Below are 26,382 nucleotides of genomic sequence, written 5' to 3'. Positions count from 1 at the left end.
TCCATATATTCAATGTCGAATTCACTCAAGATCATCACCCATTTGGCTAGTCTACCGGTAAGCATCACCTTATTGAGAAGATACTTCAATGGATCGATACTTGCAACCAGCTTAGTTTTATGAGTTAGCATGTAATTTCATAATTTCTACGAAGCAAAAACCATAGCGAGACACGCACGCTCTTTTGGTGTGTGTTTAGCTCATAACCGACCAAAGTACAATTGATGTAATACACTGCCTTTTCTTTGCTTGCAACATCTTCTTCATCCAAGAGTGCCCCCAGTGTTGTTGGTGTAGTTGATATGTAGAGTAACAGGGGTTGTTTTGGGACCGGTGGCATCAAGATTGGTGGATTTAGAAGATAATCTTTGAGTATCTAAAAACCTGTTGGCAGTTATCATCCCATTTGAATTTGATGTTTTTGTGTAACAAGTGCTGAAAAGGATGACATTTATCCACAAGTCCTATGAATCTTCGTCTGGACTGGAGTCTTCCTTGTAAAGATTGAAGTTGACTGATATTTCTTGGTGGTGGCATTTCTAATATCGCTTTGACTTTTGCAGGATCAGCTTCAATTCCTTTTTTTGAAACAATGTATCCAAGGAGCTTCCTCGAGGTTACTCCAAAGACACATTTCTTGGGATTTAATCTCACTTTATATTTTTCTAACCGATCAAAAATGATTGAAAGTATGTCCAAATGTGTGTCTTTGTCTACCAATTTTCCCAAGAGGTCATCAACATAATCTTCTATAGTTACGTGCATAAGATCATGAAAAATAGTAGTCATGGCTCGTTGGTATGTAGTTCCTGTATTCTTTAGCCCGAAGGGCATGACATTCCAATAGAAAGTTCCCTAGGGACAAGTAAATGTTGTTTTGTGCTGATCCTCAGATGCAATTTTTATTTGATTGTAGCCAGAGAATCCATCCATCAAAGATAACATCGCATGACATGCTGTGAGATCCACTATCAGGTCAATGTTTGGAAATGGAAAGTCATCCGTAGGACAAGCTTTGTTGATGTCTCTAAAATCTGTACATATTCTGATGTTGTGATCTAGCTTACTGATTGGTACTAAGTTTGAGATCCATTCAGGATAATCAATTGGTCATATGAATCTAACATCCAACAATTTTTCAAGCTCCACCTTTACTAATAATGCCACTTGTGAATGCATCTTTCTTAATTTTTGTTTCACTGGCTTTGCTCCTAGTTTAACCAACAAATGATGCATCACTAAATCCGGATCTAGTCCAAGCATATCGGCATATGATCATGCAAAATTGATTTGTCACTCTGTGAAGAAACTTATGAACTTTGGTCTTTCTCTCTCTATGAGAGATTGTGCCAGGAATATGTTATGAGGAAGTTCTTCTATACCGATGTTTGTTTTGATGGTCTCCTCTACTAACATAGATGATTTTTATTCATATGATGCTAGGATAATGTTGAGCCTTCCATCTTAAAGCACCTCAAAGAGGTTTTCACCCTCAGATACATCCTTTCTTTTTATTTTTTTGGGGGTCAGACAGTGCCACAATGTTGTTTTCACCATAAAACCCATGATTTGTTTTTATTTTGACATTTTTAAGACTGGAAGACCCAACACCCTCACCAAAATATGCCACGCTATTAAGTTCTATAGTGTATCCTTCCTTATGGTCCCAAAATGGAAGATCATCTCGTATGCCTAAATAGTCGATGAAGGCCTCATCATTTTGGAATGTGTCAAATTGTACAGCTCCTTCATGGTCTAAATCAATGAGTTGGTGGTGACTAAGGGGAAGGTCTTCAATGTTTTCAAAGTCAGTGGGAGTAAGGGTGAAGATATAGTTATATTTAGGTATATCAAGGTCAAGGTAATCGTGGGCACTCTCCTCATTTTTCTTGATCATGAACGAGTCCAAATTCTCATCACTAAAAGTACATTCTAGAATGGTTGTCCTCATTCTTCTTGATTTTGACCTAGAACCTAAAAACAAAGACTATGTGGGATCCTCGGGGGTTGTTTCTTGACCAACTCTGAATGTTATATCAAATTCCTCTTCTTCTGTGGGTTTACCTGGTTCTCTAAATGTCTTAGTGAGTTCATAATCACTAGTGGATTTGTCCGAATCCCATTCCCATTCATTAGAGTTGGTGGAATAGCGATTCTCTTGTTAATCTTTGGAAACCTTGTTTTTCAAGCATTTACCCTAGAAGATATGAAACCAAGCCCTTTCGAGTGCTGATTTTTAAATGTCAATTATGGTTGCAAAGGTTGAGTGATACGTTCTTTTCTTAAGCCAAGGGGACTTTTACCATCATACCCAAACTTTTGTAGGATCTTAAATCCTTTGCCATATTTTTCACATGGTATCTTGATGTGATCTTGTGTATCATCTTCAAGGTCTTTGTAAAGCATCTTGTATAAGTATTCTTCTTCCATTTCACCCCACTTTTAGAATATAGTAGGATCCCACTTCAGCGTAATGATAGATACCTGTTTAGAAGGATGTGGTCGTCCATATTATTTTGGTGAATTCATAACCCACCGCAAGTACTTGGTTTGATTTAGAGTGTCTTCTATAAAATTTTGATGCCAATAGCTAACAAGATGAGAAGGGGGGGTGAATCATACAAACTTAATCTTCCATAAAATCAACAGATTCAACCTCGGTAACTTATACTTCAGCAATACAACCAAAAATTGCTAAACATGCAAACTCATAAACACATAATCATCATAACACATATAAAACCAGATTTAACATGGAAACCCAAATAGGGAAAAACCACTGTGGGATTTCGGACCCACTAATAAATACACTCTTCTAGAGTATGCTCGATTAAAAGCAAATCCTATTAAAACTTACAAACACATTGCTAGATGTGACCCGGTTAAGGGATTTCCCTCAGATCTGTTAGGATCTTCACTTTGTTAGAAGTGACCTTATCAAAGGATTTCAAACACTCATTTAGAATGTTTCCTTGCTAGAGGGTTTACAAATAAGATTGTTAAGTCCACTCGGTTAAGAGATTTTTTGTCACTTACTAACTAACAGTAATAAAAATATGTCTGCAACTTCACATCTAAAATGCTAAAGAAGATTCTATTTTGCTCAAAAAAATCTTGTTGAAGGACTTATCTTGTCCCTCTGCTGGGCTCCCTACTCTGTTATTCAAACAAGTCTTCAAGCTTCTGTGCTCGGTAATCACTATGTAGCATCCTTGTGCTTACACTTGCCCACATACATTGTTCATCAACAATTTCTTATTTATAAATAATTTGCTAACCACTGAATCTCCTTGATCACATTTCCCATGATCAATCTTAGCCATCAGATCTTCAATCTTGACTAGGTTCAATGCATCCTTTGATCTGAAAACATTTTACCTTGCCTAGGGACTTGCATTCCTTTCTTGGAACTTGCACAAGGTTATTGTGGTTCAATCTGTGTTGTAGATCTTCTTGCCAATCTTCCATTGCCATATATCCTTAACAAAATTCATGCACGACATACCAATCATTTAATCAACTCCAGCTTATCATTGTCCTTCATTAAATAATGCTTTTATCCATCCAATGTGATATGTCATAACTCAGTTGCAACTCGGTAAATACAAAACTTTACTCGGTAGAAATTTTGCCTTCATTAACCGATATCGATAACCTTAGGGCTTACCGACTAGGTTCTTTGCTCGGTGACATAGTATAGTATTTACCTTACAATCAACAACATATGTAGGATATCAAAACTATCTAAACATCGTGATCTCATCATTGTCTAACTCGGTAATAGTTGCCCATTGAATAACTTATTTCTCCCCTTTCTTATCACATTCTTTCTGTGTCACTTACCGACCACTTAATACTCATCAAAACATACTTCTTAAGATATGGCAACATCATACTGAATCAGAAAATTAATTTCTTGACATCAATGACAAAATAATGTTATAAAGATAGTTATCATCCCTTTTCAGTTATATCAAATAATCTTCAACAACCTTCTCAATATCCTTAATGAATATCAACAATCTTTCTTTCTATTGAAATGCCAACATCTTCACCCATGCCTTTATCTTGATATTTCCCTTTAAGCTCACCTTGCTTTGATGTTGAAGGTTTTAATGATTCAAGGTTAATATATGCAGAAGATGGGATAGCTTCTCTATTAATTAGAATTATTGTCTCAGCTTTTGGCCTCAAATTATTACAGTATATAAATGGATTAGGATCATCATTAACTATTACTTCAACTCCATTATGAGGAAACTTAATACATTGATGGTACATAGATGGGACTTCTCTCATCTCATGAATCCATTGATGTCCTAGCAATATGTTGTATGTGATATTGAGGTCTAGGAATTGACAAACCACATCCTTTGTAACCGGCCCTACTCTAAGAGGTAAGATGACTGTGCCATTGGATGAACGCTCTTCATCATCATATGCCTTGATGGTAATTTTATTTGTATCATTCACAGCTTTTTCAGAATATCCCAATTGTTTTATTATGTTCAAAGTACACATATTGAGACCTACTCCTCCATCTATTAGGACTCATTTTATTCGATATTTGTGTAGGAAGGCTTCAATGTGTAAAGGTGCATTATCTGGTTGGCTTACAAAGGCATTGTCAGCTTCAGTGAATGTAAGGGAATGTGAATGGAAAGGTATCCCACCATGGCTTGAAACTAGTCCATGTTCAGATCAGTGGGTACAATGGTTTTACTTAGGACTTTTTCAAGTATGGCTTTATGCGAAGGAGAGATACACAACAGTTCTAGGATTGAGACAAGTGCGGGTTTCTTCCCTAACTATTCTATTAGGTTGTACTTAGGTTTGGCTGATGAGGAAGTGGTGGTTGGAGCTGGAGCATCTTGCAAGGTGACCTTACCTCGACGAGTTGTGACATTACATTTGGAGGTAGATTCAGAAGAAGGTCCAATGCCTTTCAAGACAACCTTGGGTCATTGGGTAGAACTTTCAAGAGTTTTGTCTTTTATGATAATAGTAGAAACATAGTTGTCCATCAAAATGTGGTTAACGGTTGAATCATAATCATAGGACACTTTGGCATAGTTAGCTTGCTCATCTGTGGCTTTGGCTTTTCCCTTGTTATGTTTAGGGAATGGTTCCTTAAACATCTCATGTTCTTGATTGGATGTATGTCCTTTGATCTAAATATCACCTCTATCAATAAGATCCTGTATAATGTTCTTCAAGCGATGGCAATTTTCTATTTTATGTCCCTTGCTCTTGTGATATTCACAATATTCATCATCATTCCACCAATTGGGTTTGACTTTTGGCTCATATGGAGGATTGTCTAGAATTGTTATTATATTGTTTGCCACTAGCTTCCTAAAAGCCAACTCAAGTGGTTCTCTCAATGGGGTGTATTTCCTCCATGGTTTTTGAGTTCCTTGAGTATTTACCTGGTTGCTTATAGAAGAACTTGATCTTGAAAGAATGATTTTTGGTCTCACTGTGTTAGCATCAACAATGCCATCATCTATTGATTTCTTATTCTTGTTCCAAAATTGTGGCTTCTGCTTTCCTTTAAAATCCTCTTTATTTTCTTTGAATATTTTGATGATTCCTTGCTCAACTAAGACCTTCTCTATTGCTAAGCCTTTCTCAATGACATCCTTGAAAGTGGACAAACAATCTTTCCTCAAGTCATAACCAATTTCTCTGTTGGCATTCTTTGTAAACATCTCTACCATTTGTTTTTGTGGAATTTCACAAGAGCATCTACTAGCTAAATTCCTCCATCTTTGTAAGAATGATGAAAATGACTCCCCATCTTTGTTTGGTATTGCACAAAGTGGTAACTGATATATCTGTCTCTATGTTATATGATAAATGTTGTATGAAAACATCTGCTAGATCACCCCATGACTTAATTCCAAGTGGAAGTTGGGAGAACCATTCCATAGGTTGATCACCTAAGCTTTGTGGAAACAATCTCATCAAGTATGTTTCTTCTACTGCTACCTCAATGCAAGCTTTGAAAAATTGTCTATATATGCCTTAGGGTCTCCTTTTCCTTTGTATTTATCAAACTTTGGTGTTACGAAGTGTGTAGGAAATGGATGCATTGGAATGATTTTATCAAATGGATAGGGACATATATCTCTCATTGTGTAAGATGGTTTTGGTGTGTTGATGTCTCCAATCTTCTTTTGTAAGTCCTTTATCTGTTGTTCCAATTTTTTTTGGGGTGGAGACTGACTTCTTGGACCATATCCCATGCCTGAGCCACCAAGTGGAGGAGGATATTGCATATATGGTTGGCATTGATCATAAAAATATTCATATGGAGGAGCTCTATAATGATACTACATATAGGAAGCATCTGGCATAGATTCATAATGAGGAATGGAATATCTTCTTTGTCCATGCATATCGTATTCTATAGGCATGTCATGAGTTTGTTCTTGTGTAGTGCCCCCAAATTTGACACGGGGTTTTCTTGTGTCCAAATTTTGAGCATGCCTCCGAATATCCAATTGCTTTTGAGGTTGGTCCTTAACATTGGTATGTGATTGAGTGTATTTATCCGCATAAAATTTCCATAAAGGTCTGCGTAGACAGAGTTGTTCATGTGATGTTCTTTCGTGAGTATCATAAGCTTGACCATGTGTATTTGGGATCTCAGGTTTTTGAAACAAGGATGATGGTGACTCAGGAACAAAACATGGTCCTCTAGTGCCCCCACTATTAGGCCTCTTTTGATCCATGTTGAGTTGAGTTTCTTGCATAGGTCGATTTCCCATTATTTGCAACACGTCAAAATCACGAGGTATCTAAAAGGAAAGTACAGTGCGGAAAATGCTCTCCTAACACCAATTTTAAGGGGAATCAACCAAGTATGCCTTTAAATTATTTTGTAGAACATTAAGATATACATATACTAATGAAAAAAATAATTACACAGAAAACATAACAAAGATTTAACACCAGATTTACGTGGGAAAACCCTTACGGGCAAAAAACCCACCACCAAAGAGAGATCACTTTATTCACAATTAACAGAAGGTTACAATAAAGTTACAAATCCTTTTCATAGGCATTTTCTCTCATAATCTATGTTCGGATCATAGTCATCACCTATGCAAAACATGCAAGCTTCCAACAAGACTCCACACCATAGATCACATAGTAACCTCTCTCACCCCTTTTGGTTACATCTCTGGCAACATATATATCAGCCATCGATTAAAATGTATTGGTTAAGCATAACCATTATGGAGTCCAATGGTCTATCATTCAGTAACATCCATCCACCTAACTAGCATTGAGTTTTGGTTTCCTCTGGCTACTGTGATTACATTTGTCGAATACAGTTCACACAATAGTTAGTCGCTCCAACCGCTAGGAAGTATAACTATCAACCGCCCTGTATTCATGACTCATCCATTATCCCACATTCGTCAGGAAGTCAAGCTAGTTCATATTCATATATACCAGCAATATCATCTTCGGTATCTAAGTGTTTCACCTTTTGGACTTCAGTTCGAACACACACCCGTAGTCATTCTCTACTCCATCGATCATCGGAAAGACCACAAATGCGTTGCTCTGATCTCTCAATGAACCAATAGATGACTCCACTAATGCGGCTCCAAATAGGTTGGCTCCATCAGCTCATCGAAATAGCCTTCAATTAGGTAGATCTGATCTCTTGATGACACCACAGTAAATTGATCAGGTCATCGACATAACCCAAAAATGTCACTTCGATCACCGATATCGACCCAAATGTTGAAGGCAACCTCATCGGGTCATCCGAAAGACAACCAAACAACTATCTCGATCGTCCGATCTTCCTTGATCTGCTCAATCTATTTTTCCATGGTGTTACTCCCTAGTTCGCCACCTCAAGACGATCTCATCTGCCACTGGACTGATTCCCTTTCCCCTTTATGGGCTCTGCCATGTGGCACCCTCTGATTTGTTTTAGAGTTCCTACCCTACCACCTTAGCATGAGCTCACTAACTGCCCAGAATGAAGCTCTTCTTTGTCGCTGGGTTGCGATGGAAAGTCTAACGAGCAATTTCCCATCACGACGTAGCGACCACCGTCGGATCTTCTGTGATTATCGTCTGATTAGCTGCAATCTGCTCGGCCTTTAACTCACCTTAGTCTCTCTTCTGCTAGGTCCCATCACTTGGTCACCATGTCAGGAGGGATAACATTTCAGGCACCTAACAACCTCGGTATAGTGTCAGCCACTGATAGTCCCAAAATTTTACTCCATTGTTGATCTTCCTCGGATCTCCTGTTGGATCTTCTCAACTTGAACAACCCTTATCTCACCTAGGCCACTCACTTATGCCATGTGTCACTTTCTAATTGGATCTAGAGTCCCTTCCCTGCCACCTTAGCACAACCTCACTAACCTCTCGAAATGAAGCTCTTCTTTGTCGCTGGGTCACGATGGATATTCTAACTAAAAGTTTCCCATCGCGACCTAGTGACCATAGATGGATCAACCTTGATCTTCATAGTCATTAACTAACTTCTTTTTGTACGTGCTTTGTTGCCAAGCCATGGGGAATAAATTTTGATCATCTTCCCATAGCGGTAGAGTGATAGTCGTTGGAGCATCTTGGACTTGCTCACCTATTAACCGATCACGGGAAGAAGATTCCATCGGCCCATTGGCAAGAATCACATCGACAGTTGTTCCATTAGGATAGGTTACTCCGATTAGTCTGAACATAGGTCAAGTAAGTCGAGGCACATTTTCAATAGTATCTTAGCTCCACTTTGTGCCATCACTTGCAGGAAATATTGTCTATCTATTATCATGATCTCTTCAACCAATCTATTAAAATGAGGATCCATGATAGAGTCTTCCACTTTTGCTAAATGTATAGAAATATTGTCCACATTGTCATTGTGTGTATCATTGTTGTTTGTATTATCTATGTTCTCAACATTCTGAATATTTCTATACATGTCCATGTTAGGCAATGTGGTATGATTAGAATTAAAAAAGATACTATTGTCATACTCATAGCCACTCATGTTTGTGGACTCTTGAGCCTCTTTAGCTTCCCTCCTAGATTTTTAGGAATAGGTTTCAACCATGAACTAGGTCATGACCAAGATATGTGAGACTAGATGAAAATGGAAAGAGTATGGAAGACCAAGAGTTGGCTGAAATGTAAATGAATCTGAGGTATACTTGCAATGTCCAAAGTGTAAGACCAAGTATGTATGTACTAGATTAGGTGTGACTTCCAAAGAGATGATAGATCTCTTGATGAGGTAAGTTAACCTTGACTCCAAGTAAGACCAAATGAGACCTAAAGGTGATAGACCTTGATGAGGGACCACTTAGAAAAATGTTGTTGTATGTATTATGTTGACAAAGCAAGATAAGGACAAGCAAGCGACCTTTTGACTCAAGTTTAGAAAAATGTGAATGTAATGCAAGGTGTAAAGCAATGATGGACTTTGTGAGACCCAAAGATAGGTTGAATGATAGATGAAAACGTAGAGAGATAACCTAGGAAGCTCAAGAATTCTGAAACTTATCGCTCTTGTTTGCTAGACTGTAAGTTTTTTCCAATACTAAACCCAGACGTGCATGTATACTTCATAGACACGGTTACCTAGCACAAATGTGATTAGACACTGCACAAATGCATTTCTAAGATTTTGTGAATTGAAATTTTATATATGATAACACAAATGCATTTCTATCCTACATAGACGTGGTTAAAAGACACGGACATGTTTTTGTCAAGCACAAACGCGTTTCCAGAATTTGAGTGCAATTTTTTAAATTTGTGAAGTTATTTGTCGTGACCAAATCTGAATTTTTGACTGTTTTTTGTGACAAGAGGACACAATGTTGATGAGGATGCAATTTTTGCAAGTGTTTAGACTCAAAATGACTCAAAGAAACTCTAGTGTTTGATGTAAAAATATTTTGCATACACTTGAAGACACAAAAACACAATGTTTTGATTTTTGGTCTTGAATGTTTGAATTTTTAAAAGAAGACAAGCACAATTATTATGGTTGGCTAGGAAAATAGTTGTTGATCCCACATGTGGCTTCCCTCGAGGCTACGCTATTCAAAGCGAATAACTAGATGCTTGACCCCATTGGCTCCACCCTCGGCACTCACTTCTCTAGGGCAGCCAAGCACCAGTCCCCATAAAAAATCCCCGTAGTGAACTTTGTATCTCTACTAAGAACCGTATGTGTGTGGGCCGCTCCAGAGGTCCAACCTCCTGCCCCAACAACTAGAAGGATTTTGGCTTTCTAAAAGAAAAAGGTGCTAGTAAGGGCATCTACTCATGTGGCCATACATACAACACTTTCAGCTCTGTAAATACAGAAGGCTTCCAGTCGGTAGGGCTTATGCCTTACTATTGATCAAATAAAATTGATCAAACGGGTTTATGGGGAGACATAGTGTCGGTATGAACTAATCAACACACGTTACCCATGGCTTTCACCATGGATACAATTATTTATAGTGGTTTGAAAGAGGTGGGTTTTCCTCGCTACCACTTGGGTCGTTCCCTCCTCACTAGTAGTCCTAATTACGACATGGGGAGGCAGGCCCTCTAAAGATAAACACAAAAGAGCCTATTTCCCAAGACACAAAACATACTAGTTCAATTTTAGTGCACCAAATGAAGTGTTTTCTAAAATAAGTAGACAAAGCAAGGAATTTTAAAATCAAATCTTTGCCAAAGTTCCTACACCAAGATAATTAGTAGTTTTGAAATAATACCCCTCCTGCAAGCACCACAAGTTAGGTGAATTTTAGCTCCAAAATACTTTGTGAAAAAGGGGTCTTCGACAATGGGATTTTGCTTCAAGAACAAGATGCACCAATTTGATAGCTAGATCACAATATATTAGCTCAAACGAACCAGATCTGAAATCAAAATGAGGAAATGAAATCCTAAAAACTGAAACAAAACCAAAACTACAAGAACCAAACATAGATGCGATTATATCCAACATAGATGTTGTTCTGTGACACAGATGTGACTGTAGACTCCAGAGACGCGATTCCAAAACATGGACGTAACTTCACAACACAGACATGGCTAAAAGGTTCACAACATGATTCGGGAACATAGACGTGGCTCTGCAATCTAGAAAATGTAAAATATTGTCGGCAACACATACGTGATTCCAGAGCTCATGGACATGGTAGAAAAAACAAAAACACGGTTCCAAAAGATGCAAACACGAAAAATGTTGAAATGTTGTTGGAAAATGTTAGATCTGCAACTTTAAAAATGCAAAATCTGTAACCAAGATGTTAAATGCAAAAGGGACAAGGGTCCCACTAGGTGTGCCAAAATGTTTATGGTAAAAATGGAAACAACAATATTGAAAGACTAAATGAATTCAACCACAAAACCCTAGCCTAACAACAAAAAAGATCCACTATAACATATGAAGATTACCTAAGACAATGCAAATCAACAAAATCAAAAAGATTATACCATCACATGTCCAATAGGATTTGAATCTCCATTGATCTTGCTTGATATATTTGCTCTCAGATTTTATGTGTGCACAAGAGCTCAACAAAGAAAGAAAGTGTGGTTGCAAGTAGGCTTGATCGTATATGAAAGTTTGAATGCTAGAATGCTTAGGAGGATTGATAATGAAATAAGTATCTCCTTATATAGAAGACACTATAGGAAATGGAGGGATAAGATTGAGAGGTGTAAAAGATAGATGGTCGGCTAGGATTAGAGGGTAGGTAAAAGAAATAAGAAAATAATAAGAGGGTAGGTAGTGTAAGAATTAAGAGATGGATAACATGTGTCATAAGTAGAAAAGGCTAATGAATTAATTAAATAAAAAAAGATTTATTTAATTAATAGTGGAAATGGGATCAATTAAATAAATAAAAGTATTTATTTAATTTAGGAAACTGACTATTAAAATAAATAAATGTGTTTATTTAAATGAGAAATAAGGCTAGAAGAGGATAATTGAATTAATAAATAAATAAATATTCATTTAATTAATAGAATAATTAGGCTTAAAATAATTAGATAAGTAAAAATATTTATTTAATTAGATAGGACAATTTTAGGTGTCTACAGGAGGAATAAAATAAAAAGGGGCACACTGAGGATACAGGGCCCAATTTTATGATGTGGGGAGTGATGAAATATGACTTTAGATTTAATTAAATTAATTAATCAAATTCTTAAAGTGAAATTACAATACAAGATGCAAACACAGTAAGGTGGGTGTTAAACTGTGTAGAATTGTACCAGCCTAGCAAGGGTGTACAATTTAAGACTCTACATTTAGCCCCCACTTTAGCAGTCATAGGACACTACGTGGATATGAAAGCTAAAGTAAAGAAAAGTAAACATTCATAAAAAAGGATATATCCACAAGTTGTCGGACGAATCCCCAAGCGATATTTATAGTACATGGTTAGGAGCCACACCCTACAAAACCACATGTTAGATAAAATCACAAAATCACCTAGATTCTTACTAAGGAAGGTGATGAAAATTTGAGGGTAGCTATATGCCCCCCTGTTTCGGCTTGCTAATTTAGTAAGTTGAAACAGGGTATCATGTTTACCACATCGAATTATGAAAGAAGATTGATGACAAATGATCACAAGAAGATTTGATACAAGATCAAAAACTAATGGAGAATAATTTTGTAAGAAAGAGGACTAAACCTTAATTCCAACACAACAAAGAGTGTGAGGATTTGAGAGCTCTCTAACACAAGATGAAATATTTAAATGGAAATAAATGGAAGAGATATAATCCAAAAATGCAACTCCATAAAGGAAATTGGAAAAGAATAGAGTATTGAAACGACATCAAAGAGATTATTTATAGAAACACTCTTCTAAAGAAGGCAAGAGATCCTCATCAAGGACATGCATGTTCACAAAATAGAAGGGTTTATTATAAAAGATAATACTTAATGAAGAAAAGAAATTGATGAATGATCAAAGACTTCCAACACCAAGGAGGAGGTATCAATTAAGGATAGTTACTTAAGATCCCCATTAGGGATTCTTGTTCCAATATAAGAGAAGGAATTCAAATAGGAATATGCCTCTACAATAAATAAGAAATCCTTATAGAAGACACTACTTCACAAAGGGGACATTTTAATCTTAAGAAGGAAAGATGTTTGAAATCTCTCTTTCTCCCCATTTATATAGGGATAAGAGATGAGATAGAAATAGACTATTATGTTGCTTCCAAAAGTATGATTGCACATGAAATTGTACTATCATAAATGACAATGAGCCTCCAGTAAGTGAGCTACCAATGTTACATAATGATGAGAAACATAATAGCCATTAATGTAATTTAAAGACATGATAGATTGAAAGAGGTATTTGAATATGACATGTTAAATGCTCTACTATAAGTGAGATTAAAAACATGTATAAGATGATGAATGTTAAAAAGTCTTTAGAAAGTAAGAATTTTATAGGAGAAGAATAGGCCACTAAGTCATACTTTTCTTATACACAAGAAATCTTACGAGAGGGATAAGTACAATTAATTAGAGCCTTATTCCTAGAAGAGGGATTTTAGAATGAATAGAAGATAAAGTCTCATAAGTGGGATTAGAAATCTCTTGAGGAGATTCATAAAGAGATTTTTTCATCACCAAGATTTACATATGAGGGGGATGAGTGTCGAAAGAAGTAGAAGATAATTTAATTCAGGTGAGATCATCATCACTACTAAATATAGCATTCACATTGAGAGATGGTCTTTTAGATGCTTTTATGGGTTTAGAATGATTATATCCAAGTCCAAATGAAGCTTCATGTGTGTTATGTTCTAAAGGAACTTTAATTTCTTGTTCATTTGTGCCACAACCATTGCCATTATAGCCACTCTTAGCTAAAATGTAAAAACTAGGACCATAAAGGGATGTCAAATCAGAAAGAGATGGTTGTGCCTCATAGGTCTTAGTGCTATATGAATTAGAGGAAGGGTTTGAAGAATTATCTGAATTAGAAGTAGCCACAAAGTGGTTACTTGATTGTTTAGACAAAGTGGGTTGCTCTTTAGGTTCCTCCTTAGATTTATCATTCTTAGTCTTATATTTTTTCTAAGATACTCTATACTCTCCTATAAAAGTAAGGTTAAAGTCTAGAGATACTCAATCATCATCTAAGAACACTCCTTCGGGAGAAAAGATATCTTTAGGAGGAGATTCTGATTGAGTAGAAGAATTAAGAGTACTAGAAGGAACATGATAATTGAAGGAAATATATGTATTTGAAGAAGTAGGAGGATTGGGAGAAGAATGGGAAGTAGTTGAACACGAAGATCCAGCTTTTAATGGAGCTTGAAGATTGGTATCAGCTAACAAGGTGCATGTCTTATTATTGTAAATGAATGTGACTTGCCTATGAAAAGTTGAGCGAACAACTTACATGCTATGAATCGGGTCTCCCTAATAGAAGGTTATATGTCAAATTACCAAGCATGAAATGAATAGGTGTAGATAAAATAATAGGACCACCCTTAATAGAAAACGTTATGATACCTAAATATTGTTTATCAACATTAATAAAGACTCTAATAGAAATATAAGCGGGTTTGATGAGAGAACGATCCACATTAATCTTATCTAATAGGTCCACACTACAAAAATTAAGGCCAAATCCATTATCCAAAAGGGTTCATCTTATAGAACTATTATTGATAATAACAAGAATCATGATAGGATCATATTGATGTTGTATTTGATGAGAAAGTAACTCATCTTGTGTGAATATAATTTGAACTTTGGGTTTATTTTTAGGATCAATCAAAGAAGCCATGTTATTAGGTGTCACTACAGGTGGGACATCTAAGTTTTTCAAAGCATCTTGTAACATACCATGAGAAGCAGGTGAAGTTTGAACCAAGTACCAAATAGAAATCTTGGCAGGAGTAGCTTTAAGTTGTTCAATGAGGTCATACTCCTTACTAAGAGTCTGTGATATATGAGGTACTTGTGGAAGAGTAGGTTGAGAGAGACGATGTGAAGTTGGGATAACTGAAAGAGGATTAGGTTTCCCATTGCTTCTTGTGTTGTGGGTATGAGAAACCACATGAGAACTCTCTTTAGTGATTTTCTTAGCATACTCATAAGGGCTTTTAGTAGGACAACCTCCTTGCACAGTAATAACAATTTTCCTAGGAGTGTAAAAAGAATCATTAGCATAACTACTTTTAACCACTAAGATAGGATTCCATTGAGAACTTTCAGAAGGACAAGCACCTTGAACTGTGAAGAGGGGTTTATTAGGTGTTTCATTCACATGTATAAAATTTATTGAATATGGTTTAGGAATATCAAAGGTGTCCTCATGAATTATACAAGAAGAATGGACAAGATTGTTGGAAGAATTGTTGGTAGTCTCTTCTTGCACTAAAATGTTATCATGGATAAGATAAATTTTAGGAGGTAGGCTAGGAGTAGGCATTGATGTTTTAGAAGGAAGAGTATTAGTAGAAAAGGTCATATCATCCTTTATCATCAAAAGATCTACATGGGTAATAGACTCTCTAGGAGAAGGATCAAAATTACTCCCTAAAGTATCACCTTTGAGAGGAAGATCCTTGAAAGAGATGTTAACAATCTCTTCTTGAACTAAGGTATCCTTATGAGTAAAACCTAGTTGGGGAGAAGGAGATGTCTTACCTTTAGAGGAAAAATGATTGAGAGTCATGGAAGGTGAGATGCTATCAAGAGAGTTATAAATCATGATTTCATCCTCTTTGGCTAGGGTTACCTCATGGGGTACAAAATAATCAACACCCTCTTGTAATGGTTCATCCCAAATAGTGAGGTCATTGAAAAAAGTATTAGAAATATCTTGTACAAAGATGTCCTTATTGTTATTTCCAATTTTGAGAGAAGGGATAACATTGTTGATTAATTCTTCATCCTTACAAGGGAGAGCATCACTACACATGTTTGAATCATCCTATTACCTCAAAATGTGTGAACAATAGGATGTTTATGGGAGAGAGAATTAAGGAGATTGATTATTATTTCATCTTATTTTTCTAAGGCATATTTATGGGTAAGACAAGCTTTGATGCAAGGAGACACATTTCTCATTAATGCATCATCTCTAGTGGGAATTTTGTTGAAGTCAAAAGAGGAGATGCTATCACTAGGAAAAGTAGGGACAATACCATCTTCTTGCACAAAATTATCCTCATGTGGGGAGTATTATTTATGAGGGAGATGAAAATCTTTTTCCAAAGATTCATTCTTAGGAAGGAGATCTTTGAAAGAAGTGCTTATAACCTTTTGTTGCACTAGCATGCCCCCATTAGTAAGACAAAATTTAGGAGAAGATAAGTCAATTTCCATTGATACCTTGTAACTAAGAGAGGCATCATGTAAAGAAGGTAAAGTAACATTAATAAAGGTATTTATGATATCATCCTCTTCCTCTAAGATAGACAGATGGGAAGGGCACATTTTAGGAGAATTGTCAAGATCATTCTTCAAATCTTCATCCTTAGAGCATGAGAGAGTTTTGAAGGGGTTGGTAAAAAATATTATAGGCACTAAAATGTTATCATAGATAGGAGGAGGTTAATTAAGAGGGATAAATTGAAGCAAGGGAAGCTAACCCATTATCACATCTATGAAATGAATGCATTATGACAACAATTTTCCTGTTTCAAATGATAACATATGCAAAATAGAAGGAAGTGTTCAAATTGAACCAATGCAAGAAATATAAATGTTGATTTAGAAAATAAAATTTAAGAGTGAAATGTTTTCCTAAATTAGATTTAAAATTAGTGATCCAAATTAAGATATCCACCAGTTCAATTTTGAATTGAAAAATCAGGGTTTTAACAAAATCGACCTCTAAATTTTTTAAATTTGCAAGGAATTGAAACTTGTAAATTTAAATTTGAAATAGAAAAAAAACTCAGATCAGAAAACATAAATCATAATTAAAGAAGATTAGATTCAAATTGGGTTCACCAAAATGTGGAGGGAAAAAAGTGAGACCGGGTGACTAGGACTGAATCCCACTTTTGCCAACACATTGGGAATACGAAATAGCCTAGGGAGATAGCTCACTTTGGCTACTTCTTGTGAGAAAGAGAAATCTAATGATTATCTCTTAGGGTTTCTATTTCTCTTGTTGTAAATGAAGGAAATATGTGCAAAATAGGATGTGATTAATCAACTAGACTAGGAGATAAACAATGAAGAGTACATAACTAAAATTGCAAAAACTTGCAGATCTGAAACTAAGATACTAAAAGAAGACAAGGGGGAGGAATTTGAATGTGTACCTAGTGTTTAAAAATAAGCCAAACTGACCTGGACCTGGGAGTGCCATGCTATGGTCTTGTTTTGTTTGACAGGAGGCTGCAATTGAGAGACTATGAACTAAAGGTCCTGAGACACCACCCTGCTAAAAATCACCTAAAAGTGGAGGGAGCAGGGCATCACACCCCTCTCAAGGGTAGGACCAAGGCGCCACGCCCCTATTCCTGATGGTTTTGAGAAAATTTTAGGCTTGCAACTATCCCTGTGTCTTTTGCTGATCCTCAAAGTCTCTTGGGTACATGTACTTGCACCTGCAACTGAAAAGAGAGGGTTTGGGTGGCTATGTAGGGTTTTTCCTTAGTCAAACCCCTGTTTGAGTGAATTCTACTTCAACAAATAGCCGATAATGTACTGAAATGTGTGTGCTAGAACCTTGTATCTATGCAAGATCGTAAATGAGAAAAATAAGAAACTACAGCTACCCTATGCTTTGGAGAGGAAAGCCTAAATTCTTGTAAATGTAAATGTAAATGAGAATTCCCTAAATAAAATGTACTAAATGATCTAAAGCATGAATGTAAATGTGAAAATGAGTGTAAAGAAACATGAAAATAACATGAAACCATACCAATCCCCAAGGGAGAGATACAAACCACTTGATCTCCTATTATTCTTCAATGTCTTCAAAGCTCCTAATTGATGATGAATACTTCATAAATATTTGATGAATGCTTGATGAATTTTTTTGAAGACTCCACATGAGGTTCTCATTCACTACATAGAAGGCTCCTTGTGAGCGTTAGCTCTTTTCGACAAACCCTCCTTTTTCTTAGATTCGATTAGATGCCTTCAAATGAAGAAAGATAGATCTTATGCATGAAACCCTAGATCTTAATTTTGTCTTTAGGCTAACCTAGGATTTGAATTTCCTACCAAATTCTTGGGGTTAAGCATCATAATATCATAGAATTATGCTCCCAAAATTTTGGGAAAAATGTCGGGGATTGGGTGCAACTTGCACCTGGTCCAACCAAATTTTCACCAAATTTTTCAGGGCCATTAGATATGATGATATTAGAGAAAATCCCAAAGTGACAATTGATTTTGAGATGTTTTGATATGCGAAATTGGGCCTTAAAGGTCGAAATAAGATATAATTAGGGTTTATGATTTAATGATTTATCGGAAGAATAAAATAAAAAGGGGCACACTTAGGGTACAGGGCCCAATTTTATGATGTGGGGATTGATGAAATATGAGTTTAGATTTAATTAAATTATTTAATCAAATGCTTAAAGGGAAATTACAATGCAAGATGCAAACAAACTAAGGCGGGTGCTAAACTAAGTGTAGAATTGTACGAGCCTAGCAAGGGTGTACAATTTATGACACTATAGAAAGGTAGATCATAGTGCTAAGAGATGAGCTAACTACTGCTAATGAATACAAAGAATATCTCAAAGCTAATTCAACCCGGTTGAATGAGATTTTTGAAAGTCAGAGACATGACATGCGAGGTCTTGTAATTGAGAAAGGAGAATCATTTGATTTTGGTTAGAGCAATCATTAGCAGAAGAATAATAAACCTTTGGTAAGACAACCTAATGCCTATAAATTCAATGGTAAATGTTTTGTTTGTGGTAAATTTGGCCATATGGCAAATCAATGCAGAAGTAGGATTAATAATATGAACAATGGTCTTACCTTTACCGGTCAGTGTTTTAAACGCAACAATTTTGGACATAAGTCAAATATGTGTAGAATGATGATCATTTTCTAGAATAAGAGATGCTATGCTTGTGGGATGTTTGGACATATATCTAACCAATGTACGATGAGAAAAAATCAAATAAACTTTAGGCCCATGCAAAGAAATGTTGTTTGTCATGCATACAACAAACTAGGTCATATTGTGAAATATTGCAGAAGGAGGACTGCACCGGTGAACTAAAACAATCAAGATGAGAAAGGGAAAGAAAAGGTAGAAGAAATAAGAGATCAACATAAAAAGATGTGGGTGAAAAAGGAAGATTCAAATATGTTTGTGCAAGGATAATTCACCAACTAGTGAAGTGAAGCATTGACATAAGAGAAAGTTGTTTGTTTATAAAGTACTAGATATTTTAATATGATTATTTTTATTCAAACTAAATAATATAAGTTCTATTTTTTTCTAAAGTTAATCATTTAGTTAAAAAATAATTTATAATCTTAAAATAATATATAATGCAATTTTTTTTAAAGTGTTATATAAAATATTCATATTGATAAAATAGTGTATTCATGGTCAGTTACAATTATTAAAGATGGTATTATTTAAGTGTATGAGTGGGAAAATTAAATAGATGTCTTGATAATGATCTCTTACATGACGGTTTATATATTTATTAACGATATGTACACTAGTTAATATCCAACAATCAAAATCCCAATCACTACTAATAAATAAAATGTGAACGCATTAAAATATAAAATAACTAATAGAAATACAACATTTAATAAAATAAGAATAGTGTATAACATTTAATAAATATGATATATAGTAATTAACATATATATTAAATGTAATTTAAGAAATTTATTTGATCACTTGTAAATAATTTAAATTATAAATCATTAAATTTATTCTACATTATTATTTAAAAAAATCTAAAATATAATTATTTTATCAATAAAATAATTAAAATAGTTTTTAATATAAATAAAATATAATTTAATTGAAAAATCTATAAATTTTACTATAATTAAAGAAAATGACAATAGTAGGAAAGAACATTTACAAAAATCATGGAAGAAGAGGAATTAAATAAGGGAGGAAGTAAAGAAGTTGTTAATTGGTGAAGAAGAGGAGATGATAATAAGCAATAGAATCAAAAAATCCATTTTGTGAATATACTGTCAAACAGTTTGTGTGCCTTGTCCATGCTTCCACATTTTGAATACATCTGTACCACTGCAGTTCGAATGCTATGGTAAACATCTATATTTTTAAATACTATGATGGGTGTTCGTAGTCTGTTCGAATGCTGCCAAAGGTTGAGAAGGCTGGATTTATACCTGCAAATTGCATTTTCTTGCAAGTTTCTAAAGCCTTTTCAACAAATCCTCTTTGTAGATATCCCGCAAGCAGGGCATTCTATGAGAACACGTTTCTTTGAAGCATTCTATCAAACAGTTCCAATCGTTTGTCAAGTCTTCCACATATTGGATACATGTCTATTGGAGCATGAGTCTCCTCTGCTCGAATATGCCCAAGACAGTTATCATTGATCTTGGAGTGCAAGATATTGAAGATCAAAGGTGGCCTCCGGGGCTAATTTGACAAAATGCAGTTTTCAAATCTTTTCAAATCCTAATTGCTTCCGACTTTGAAAAAATATCAAATCAGATCTTGGGGCTGTACAACTAAGCAGATGTGTTCATGAATCTCACAATAATATGACTACCAACTAGGACTCCATGAAAATAAACAAGTTGCAAAATAGTAATGGTCAAAGATAGGTTTCGAGACAAATTTGAAACATTGAAGCCATCAAAATTCACTAAATCTCAAGAACTTTAGGCTTTGGAAAAATATCAAATAAGTCATGGGCTCATGGCATTGAACGTGCGCACTCATGAATATGAAGAGAATGAGACTACCAAGGGTCACCTCATGAATACAAACAAGCTGTGAGATATTTATGGTCAAAGTGGGCAAGTCATGTTGATATGGCAATGTGTTGACAACAAAATCTTCCTAGAAGCCATGAACTAAGTGTATCGAGAACTTATTAGATCTAATTCCAGGAGTGTTTAAGAAAGAGAGTGGGCTTACTTATGACATGTGAGTATGTCGACAAGAAATTTGACATGACGTTCAATCAATTTTAAACTATGACCTTCCAAAGTAAGCTATTCAAGTAGATTTGAAAGGGGTAATTTTCTAAGTGCTGCAGCCAAAATGCTTATAGTATTCATTTCAAAATTTTAAAATTTGAAGGTGCCACACATTTTGAGCCTGTAGACCAAGAAGCAGTAGAGTCCTTATAGATAACTTCTTCAATTACCATTCCCTTGTCTAGATTCTCCTTTTGAGGAGGGGCTTGAGATTCAATATTCATTCTTTCGGTAGAGTGGTTAGGGTTAACCTGCGTAGTCAGTTTTAACATGAGGGTGGTCATTGCAAAACTATAGTTACCTTTGTAATTGGTCTCAAAGATATTAGATGGATCCATGAAAAAGGTCAGGTTAGGAAGGCGCCTAGAAGGATTTTTGGAAGGCCCACTAGCCAGAGACATGGCTAAGTGGAAATTATAGAGCTTTGGAATAAAACCCATTTGTAGGGGAAGCACTTCCTTAGCCTTAGTTGTATCTACAAATTGGTAAATGCAAGAAAATTTCCAATAGGGAAAGTTTATTTTAATACCATGTCTGAAATGATTTAACATAGTAAACAACTGTGAGTGGAATCTATTAAACATGTCATCTAGGCTACTGTATTTAATAAGATCTAGTGGAACATTCTTCCATTCATCTGGGAGGTCCTCCCTATTGAAGCGATTTTGTAAACAAGGAACCCTCTCTCTTGCGCTCAAGAATCTATTGAATCCATCTTTGCAATTTCCTTTAGCTTTCTTAGGAAAAGTCACACCTTTAGTTAAGAGCCCAGTAGTAGTAGCAATAAAGTCCATCTATATAGTAAAAACCACACTCCCTTTGCTAATTTTTCCATCCTCTTAGGACTAATGAAACTAATAAAAAGGAGAAGATTTAAAGCCTTTCATGCCCTCCACATAGGATGCCAGATTGCCCCTCTCCACCATAAACCAAAGAATATAATTTTTCTTGAAATTATCATAGTTATCTAGCTCATTCTAGATGAGATCACCTCCAATGGTAAATCAGTTCATAGGAAAACTAGTGAAAGTGACCGAGAAAGGGTAATACAAAGCTAAATTATGAAAAAGACAACAAATAGTAGTATTAAAAGAAATAAGTCCTTTATCCAAATATATAAACCCATCTCCCTATCATAAAATGATTATAGGAAATGATAGAAAGGACTAAAATTAAAAAGGCAAGTCAAAAGATCATAAAATTTATTTTTTTGTCTATAAGAGTTGCTTAGCTCATGTCCACACTTAAAATGAAAAAGAGAAGTTGAATCTCAATAGAAATTTAGAACATAGTTTGTCTTTTTAATTATAAGTGATTCTTCATCATATTTCAAGAAATATATATTACCTTATACATTATTATATTTCATATTGTCTAAAAAAATATTAATTCACAATTTTTTTTTCCATATTAATCAATAGAGAACACAAAAGAATAAACAATAGAGAAGGTGAGAAAAAAGAAAACCCCATACAAGATTAGAAATGAGAGGTTAAGAACAATGCAAATGAGTGGTGGTATCACCATATCCAAACTAATAATGTAAGCCAAACAAAGCCCGCCACCTAGATTAAATATAGAAAACATCAAGCGTCAAACATAGAGTGTCTTATAATCACAATAAAATTTTAACAAAATAAAAAGAAACAAGTATATCTCTAATATTTTAGCTTAACTCATTCTTACTTTTCTTTACCTTGAAAGATTTTTAAATTTAAATTTATTTTGAAATCTTGTGTTCGTTTGGTTGTATCAAGCATCTTGCATATTAAGAAATAAACTATTAAATAACAAAAGATAGTTCAATATTAAAAGAAAAACAACTTTAACAAAAATATAATAATTGATATTATTTAAATATTCATTCATTATTTTTCTCTAAACCAACCTTTCATATAAAGATAGAGTCACAATAATTGAACGGTTATATTTCTATATTAATAGCTAAGCTTTCACATCAAAAGCAATTACAATTGTACGGTGTTAAATAACCTCTTACATAAAGGTACAATCACAATAATAGAATATATAGAACATTAATAGCTAACCTTCCACATAAAGAACAATTACAATAGTACGATATGTCTATATTAGCAGCCTTTCCACATAAAGATGCAATTACAACGGTAGTAGGATAGTTTCTATGGGACGCATCTATTTTGGCTCCAAAAAGATAGTACGGATTGACTAACACGCGTGTTAGTCGCGCGTTTTACACCGTCGATTTTGCAGTTAATGGTTGCAATTGACTAACCTGTCACTAACACACTGTACGACATGTCTGTTTTGAAGCTAGAATAGCTGCGGCCGTTTATATGTCTATATCAATAGTGAACCTTCCAGCAATTACAATGGTGCAGTTTACATAAAAATAAGTCACAATACAGTCACAATAAGAGAATATTAATAGTTAACCTTCTACATAAAGAACAATTACAATGATACCATGATTATTTATCTATATTAGCAGCCTTTCCACATAAGGATGCAATTACAAAGGTAGTAGGATGGTTTATATGTCTATAGTAGTGGCTTGTTTCCCAAGTGCATCCAAAGTTATAGCGGCTCATCGGTGGTGAGCCTCCAGGAGGGAAGAGCAGAGAGAGGCCTCTTCCTTGGTAGGGTCAATCCGAACTCTTCATCCCTATCCAAATCACCCTCTGCACTCCAATCAAAGCAATGTATGAGCTGAGCCAGAACCAAGTAAACATTAGCAAGGCCCATGGGAATCCCAGGGCATCCTCTCCTTCCTGCTCCGAAAGTCAGCAATTCAAAGTGATGGCCTTTCACGTCTATGCTTGAACCAATAAATCTCTCGGGCTTAAATTATAAAGCATCTTCCCAAACACTTTCATCCCTTCCGATTGCCCAAATGTTCACATACAGCCTTGTTTTTGGTGGAATGTAATATCCTCCCACATTGCAACCCTCAGTGGATTCGTGTGGCACGAGCAAGGGGCCTCGTGGATGTAATCGAAATGTTTCATTCACCACACATCGCAAGTACTCTAAATTTACAATATCACTTTCCCTTACGATGCGATCTCTCCCAACCTGTAAGTCAATCTCTTGCTGCGCCCTTGCCATCACTTGAGGGTTTCTCAGCAGCTCAGTCATTGCCCATTCTACAGTTGCCGCAGATGTCTCTACTCCACCGCTTAACATGTCCTGTGAAAGCATTGAACTCGTTGCTTAGTGAAATCGTAGGAGAATTGTGATATTTCACAATTTCACGAGACAAAAGAGAAAATTCTAACTGTTAAGTAAAGTGAACCGACCCAGATGATTGCTTTCATTTGAACGCGAGAGACTTCTATCGTAGAATTGTCGCTCTCAGCCATGTCGAGCAGCACATCCACAATGTCCAGAGACTCTGACTTTTTCGCCCTTCTCCGTTCAACGTGCTCATCGATGAGGTTGTCAGCAAACTCATCGTATATTTTATGAGCAGCCTGCATACGGCGGCAGAAGCCTCCCAAATCGAGAAAGGCAAGAAAGGGAATGTAGTCTCCGAGAACAAATACTCCGCCGAGATGCATAATCTCATCCATCATCTTTAAAAACCACTCTCCACCGCCCAGTTCCTGGTCGGAGAAAGTTCTTCCTGCAAACATTCTGCAGATAATGTTGAGTGTGAAGGAGGAGATGGGCTTCCGCAGTTCGGTGCAGCGCATGCCCTTGTTGCTCTTCTGCCACACAGATCGCGCCATGGCAGACACCTCTTCCTCCGTGACCCACCTGAATGACTCCGTTCTCTTGGTCGTCAGTAATTCAACTGTGCAGAGCTTTCTGATTTGTCGCCAGTACTTTCCGTAGGCGGAAAACACCATGTTTCTGCGCTGTTAGGCCATGTAATGGGCCGCCGCTGAAAATGGCCTCTTTTGCGAAGATCAGATCGTGGGTTTTAAGGAATTCTTTGGCCATGGCAGGAGAAGAGGCCACAATTGTGGGTACCGAGCCCAGGCGGAGAGACATGATGGGCCCGTACTTTTTTGCGAGGTCAGCTAGAGACTTGTGAGGGAGGCTTCCCAAAAGATGGAGATTGCCTATCAGTGGCCATGGCCGTGGCCCTGGTGGCAATTCCAACTTCCCCTTGTTTCTCTGGCACTTCCTCTTTGTGACAAATCTGTATATTATCCAGAGGAGGATGAGCGGAAAAACTAACTCTACAGCAGAGCAATTGAGCCATGCCATATTTGGTTAGCCCGGTTTGCAAGTCTTTCGTATGAGCTAATCAGTATTTAACATAAGGCGCCGGGCAAACACCTAGGAACGTTCCTGTAGTAAATGCTGCTTGACGAAGATTGGCTTTCCCACCGTAGCCTTTCATCACTCTGACCCACTGACTGAATGACATTTCATAAGAGTACCTTTCTAATTTGACACCTTTTATTTATTTATTTATTTGTAAGATGTCATTTCTAATGAGACATGTTTTTTATTTATTAGGAGAGGACTAGTCGTTGAGTGTGTTTCAATTGTTGTGATTGTACTTGTTGATTTAATACTCATATTTGCTGATTTTATGTCTAATTTTTTTTGACAACATTTCTCTAATAGTTGTGACTTTAATACCCATAATTGAATGAAATGTACCCTTAGTTGTAAAAAGCAATCAATCATGCGATGCCACATCAGGTGCACAATTATGGAGGCCCCTTAAGTATGACTATTGGTCTCACCTTTTTTGGGGCTGTTTTGGACACCTTAGCAAAAAGCGATGTAACATCATATTGATGATGTGGCACTGAAACCTTAGTCATAAGCAAGGGACTTGCCAAGTAAGTTATTTGAAAAAATTGAGAGTGATTTGAAATTTCCACGTAGGATATTGAGAAGCACGAAGTTTGGGTGCTCAACTACTGGGTCCTCTCCCATAGTAAGAACTTCAATTTTATATACAATTCTTTTAAATGTTAATTGATTTTATTAATTTTTCAAGCTGCTGACTTCATATTCGAAATTAATGAATATTAAGTTATATTGTTCTTTCCAATTGAATTATGTTGTGTTTTATGTATCTAATAGTGTATAAGATGTTTTTTACATATCAGTTACTCGACAAGATCGCTCTTCCCATCATACTAAGTTTCAGATTAATTAAAAAAAAATTAAACATTTATTAGTAAGATGTTAAATTTTACACATTAGTACAATCAAATTTTATTTTGATAATTATTAAAAAAAAATTAAATATCACAATCAAATTTAAT

General features: G+C 35.8%; 1 pseudogene; it reads right to left on the bottom strand.

The window, feature by feature from the left end:
- Positions 1–23,725: 23,725 nt before the first annotated feature.
- LOC131058742 (cytochrome P450 71AU50-like) lies at positions 23,726–24,879 on the bottom strand (annotated as a pseudogene).
- Between the last annotated feature and the right edge of the window lie 1,503 nt (positions 24,880–26,382).

The sequence above is a fragment of the Cryptomeria japonica genome, chromosome 9 (assembly GCF_030272615.1).
Source record: "Cryptomeria japonica chromosome 9, Sugi_1.0, whole genome shotgun sequence".
In the NCBI taxonomy this organism is placed as follows: domain Eukaryota; kingdom Viridiplantae; phylum Streptophyta; class Pinopsida; order Cupressales; family Cupressaceae; genus Cryptomeria; species Cryptomeria japonica.
Note: the sequence above shows the minus strand (reverse complement) of the source record. Positions and strands in the feature narration are given on the sequence as shown.